Source organism: Arachis hypogaea, chromosome 2 (genome assembly GCF_003086295.3).
Source record: "Arachis hypogaea cultivar Tifrunner chromosome 2, arahy.Tifrunner.gnm2.J5K5, whole genome shotgun sequence".
NCBI classification, from domain to species: domain Eukaryota; kingdom Viridiplantae; phylum Streptophyta; class Magnoliopsida; order Fabales; family Fabaceae; genus Arachis; species Arachis hypogaea.
Genome location: NC_092037.1, coordinates 41,579,303 through 41,584,547, shown reverse-complemented (window position 1 = coordinate 41,584,547; position 5,245 = coordinate 41,579,303). Strand labels below are relative to the sequence as shown.

At 42.3% G+C, this 5,245-nt stretch overlaps 1 non-coding gene across 1 annotated transcript; it reads right to left on the bottom strand.

The window, feature by feature from the left end:
• Nucleotides 1-603: 603 nt before the first annotated feature.
• LOC112766047 (small nucleolar RNA R71) lies at nt 604-711 on the bottom strand. The gene has a single exon (XR_003184081.1). It is a non-coding gene; the product is annotated as a small nucleolar RNA R71 (small nucleolar RNA).
• Nucleotides 712-5,245: the final 4,534 nt, after the last annotated feature.

Genomic DNA, 5,245 nt, shown 5'->3' with positions numbered 1-5,245 from the left:
AAGGAATCTCTATACTGTGACATAGAGGATTCCACATTTTCTTGTTCCCTTCTCTTTCTTATGAGCAGGAGCAAGGACAAAAGCATTCTTGTTGAGGCTGATCCTGAACCAGAAAGGACCTTGAAGCGAAAGCTAAGAGAAGCCAAGGCACAACTTTCTGTAGAGGACTTAACAGAAATCTTCAAGGAAAAAGAACACATGACAGCCGAAAACAACAACAATGCCAACAATGCAAGGAAGGTGCTGGGTGACTTTACTGCACCTACTCCCGACTTCTATGGGAGAAGCATCTCTATCCCTGCCATTGGAGCAAACAACTTTGAGCTTAAGCCTCAATTAGTTTCTCTAATGCAACAGAATTGCAAGTTCCACGGACTTCCATTGGAAGATCCTCATCAGTTTTTAGCTGAATTCTTGCAAATCTGTGACACAGTCAAGACTAATGGGGTTGACCCTGAGGTCTACAGACTTATGCTATTCCCTTTTGCTGTAAGAGACAGAGCTAGGACATGGTTGGACTCACAACCTAAAGAAAGCCTGGACTCTTGGGAAAAGCTAGTCAATGCCTTCTTGGCAAAGTTCTTTCCACCTCAAAAATTGAGTAAGCTTAGAGTGGAAGTCCAAACCTTCAGACAGAAGGAAGGAGAATCCCTCTATGAAGCTTGGGAAAGATACAAACAATTAATCAGAAAGTGCCCTTCTGATATGCTTTCTGAATGGAGCATCATAGGTATTTTCTATGATGGTCTCTCTGAACTATCCAAAATGTCTTTGGATAGCTCTGTTGGAGGATCTCTTCATCTGAAGAAGACGCCTACAGAAGCTCAAGAGCTGATTGAAATGGTTGCAAATAACCAATTCATGTACACTTCTGAAAGGAATCCTGTGAACAATGGGACTAGTCAGAAGAAAGGAGTTCTTGAGATTGACACTCTGAATGCCATATTGGCTCAGAACAAAATATTGACTCAACAAGTCAATATGATTTCTCAAAGTCTGTCTGGAATGCAAAATGCACCAAGCAGTACTAAGGAGGCTTCATCTGAGGAAGAAGCTTATGATCTTGAGAACCCTTCAATGGAAGAGGTGAATTACATGGGAGAACCCTATGGAAACACCTATAACCCTTCATGGAGAAAACATCCAAATCTCTCATGGAAGGATCAACAGAGACCTCAACAAGGTTTCAACAACAATAATGGTGGAAGAAACAGGTTTAGCAATAGCAAGCCTTTTCCATCATCTTCTCAGCAACAGACAGAGAGTTCTAAGCAGAATAACTCTGACTTAGCAACCATGGTCTCTGATCTAATCAAAACCACTCAAAGTTTCATGATTGAAACAAGGTCTTCCATTAGAAATTTGGAGGGACAAGTGAGTCAGCTGAGCAAGAAAATTACTGAACTCCCTCCTAGTACTCTTCCAAGCAATGCAGAAGAAAATCCAAAAGGAGAGTGCAAGGCCATCAACATGGCCGAATTTTGGGAGGAAGGAGAGGCAATGAACGCCACTGAGGAAGACCTCAATGGACGTCCACTGGCCTCCAATGAGTTCCCCAATGAGGAACCATGGGAATCTGAGGCTCAAAATGAGACCATAGAGATTCCATTGGACTTACTTCTGCCATTCATGAGCTCTGATGAGTATTCTTCCTCTGAAGAGGATGAGTATGTCACTGAAGAGCAAGTTGCTAAATACCTTGGAGCAATCATGAAGCTAAATGACAAGTTATTTGGAAATGAGACTTGGGAGGATGAACCCCCTTTGGTCACCAAAGAACTGGATGACTTGTCTAGGTAGAAACTGCCTCAAAAGAGACAGGATCTTGGGAAGTTTTCAATACCTTGTACCATAGGCACCATGACCTTCAAGAAGGCCTTGTGTGACCTAGGGTCAAGTGTAAACCTCATGCCTCTCTCTGTAATAGAGAAGCTAGGGATCTTTGAGGTGCAAGCTGCAAAAATCTCACTAGAGATGGCAGACAACTCAAGAAAACAAGTTTATGGACTTGTAGAGGATGTTCTGGTAAAAGTTGAAGACCATTACATCCCTACTGATTTTATAGTCCTAGAGACTGGGAAGTGCATGGATGAATCCATCATCCTTGGCAGACCCTTCCTAGCCACAGCAAAGGCTGTGATTGATGTTGATAGAGGAGAATTGATCATTCAAGTGAATGAAGAATCCTTTGTGTTTAAGGCTCAAGGATATCCCTCTGTCACCATGGAGAGGAAGCATGAAGAGCTTCTCTCAAAACAGAGTCAAACAGAGCCCCCACAGTCAAACTCTAAGTTTGGTGTTAGGAGGCCACAACCAACTTCTAAGTTTGGTGTTGAACCCCCACATTCAAACTCTAAGTTTGGTGTTGGGAGGTTCCAACATTGCTCTGAGCATTTCTGAGGCTCCATGAGAGCCCTCTGTCAAGCTAATGACATTAAAGAAGCGCTTGTTGGGAGGCAACCCAATGTTATATTTTATCTATTCTCTTTTGTTATTTTATGTTCTTTTGTAGGTTGATGATCATGGGAAGTCACAAAATCAATGAAAAAAAGCAAAAACAGAATGAAAAACAGAAAGAAAAACAGCACACCCTGGAGGAGAGCATGCTGGCGTTTAAACGCCAGTAAGGCTAGCTGTTGGGCGTTTAACGCCCAGTCTGGCACCATTCTGGGCGTTTAACGCCAGAAAGGGGCACCAGACTGGCGTTAAATGCCAGAAAAGGGCAAGAAGCTGGCGTTAAACGCCAGAAATGGGCACCAGCCCAGCGTTTAACGCCAGAATTGGCTCAAAACACATTTTTGCATGTCATTTGGTGCAGGGATGACTTTTCCTTGACACCTCAGGATCTGTGGACCCCACAGGATCCCCACCTACCCTACCACCCTCTCTCTTCTTTACCCATTCACCAATCACCTCAACACCTCTTCCCCAAAAACCCTTCACCTATCAAATCCCATCTTTATCTTCACCACTCACATCCATCCTTCATAAAACCGCACCTACCTCACCATTCAAATTCAAACCACTTTCCCACCCAAACCCACCCTCACTTGACCGAACCTTACCCCTCTCCCCACTCCTATATAAACCCATCTTCACTCCTTCATTTTCACACAACCTAAACACTACTTCTCCCCCTTTTGGCCGAACCACAAAGCCATTCCCTTCTCTCTCATTTCTTCTTCTTCTACTCTCTTCTTTCTTCTTTTGCTCGAGGACGAGCAAACATTTTAAGTTTGGTGTGGTAAAAGCATTGCTTTTTGTTTTTCCATAACCATTTATGGCATCCAAGGCCGGAGAAACCTCTAGAAAGAGGAAAGGGAAGGCAAAAGCATCTACCTCCGAGTCATAGGAGATGGAGAGATTCATCTCAAGGGTGCATCAAGACCACTTCTATGAAGTTGTGGCCTTAAAGAAGGTGATCCCCGAGGTCCCTTTTTCACTCAAAAAGAGTGAATATCCGGAGATCCGACATGAGATCCGAAGAAGAGGTTGGGAAGTTCTTACCAACCCCATTCAACAAGTCGGAATCTTAATGGTTCAAGGGTTCTATGCCAATGCATGGATCACCAAGAACCATGATCAAAGTATGAACCCGGATCCAAGGAATTGGCTTACTATGGTTCGGGGGAAATACTTGGTTTTTAGTCCGGAAAATGTAAGGTTGGCATTTAACTTGCCCATGATGCAAGGAGATGAACATCCTTACACTAGAAGGGTCAACTTTGATCAAAGGTTGGACCAAGTCCTCACAGACATTTGTGAAGAGGGCGCCCAATGGAAGAGAGATTCAAGAGGAAAGCCGGTTCAATTGAGAAGGCATGACCTCAAACCCGTAGCTAGGGGATGGTTGGAGTTCATCCAACGCTCAATCATTCCCACTAGCAACCGGTCCGAAGTTACCATAGACCGGGCTATCATGATTCATAGCATCATGATTGGAGAAGAAATAGAAGTTCATGTGGTTATAGCTCAAGAACTCTATAAGGTGGCGGATAAGTCCTCTACCTTGGCAAGGTTAGCCTTTCCTCATCTCATTTGTCACCTCTGTTATTCAGTTGGAGTTGACATAGAGGGAGACATCCCCATTGATGAGGACAAGCCCATCACTAAGAAGAGGATGGAGCAAACAAGAGACCCCTCTCATCATCAAATCCCTGAGATGCCTCAAGGGATGCACTTTCCTCCACAAAACTATTGGGAGCAACTAAACACCTCCCTAGGAGAATTGAGTTCCAACATGGGACAACTAAGGGTGGAGCACCAAGAACACTCCATCATCCTCCATGAAATTAGAGAAGATCAAAGAATCATGAGAGAGGAGCAACAAAGACAAGGAAGAGACATTGAGGAGCTCAAGCACTCCATAGGATCTTCAAGAGGAAGAACAAGCCGCCATCACTAAGGTGGACCCGTTCTTTAATTTCCTTGTTCTTTATTTTTCTGTTTTTTCGAATTTTAGTGCTTATGTTTATCTATGTTTGTGTCTTGTGATCATTAGTGTCCTAGTGTCTATGCCTAAAAGTTATGAATGTCCTATGAATCCATCACATTTCTTGAATGAAAAATGTGCTTAATTGAAAAAGAAAAGAATTGCATGAATTTTGAATTTCATAACAGTTTAATTATTTTGATGTGGTGGCAATACTTTTATTTTCTGAATGTATGCTTAAACAGTGCATATGTCTTTTGAATTTGTGGTTCATGAATATTGGCTCTTGAAAGAATGATGAAAAAGGAGACATGTTACTGAGGATCTGAAAAATCATAAAAATGATTCTTGAAGCAAGAAAAAAAGCAGTGAATACAAAAAAAAAAGAGAGAGAGAGAAAATTTGGAAAAAAAGGGAGAAAAAGAAAAAGAAAGAAATAAAGTTGTGTTCCAAGGCAAAAAGAGTGTGCTTAACAACCCTGGACACCTCTTATTGGGGACTCTAGCAAAGCTGAGTCACAATCTGAAAAGGTTCACCCAATTATGTGTCTGTGGCATGTATGTATCCGGTGGTAATACTGGAAGACAGAGTGCTTTGGGCCACGGCCAAGACTCATAAAGTAGCTTTGCTCAAGAATCATCATACTTAACTAAGAGAATCAATGACACTATCTGGACTCTGAGTTCCTAAAGAAGCCAACCATTCTGAATTTCAAAGGATAGAGTGAGATGCCAAAACTATTCAGAGGCAAAAAGCTAAAAGCCCCGCTCATCTAATTAATACTGATCTTCATAGATGTTTTTGGAATTCATT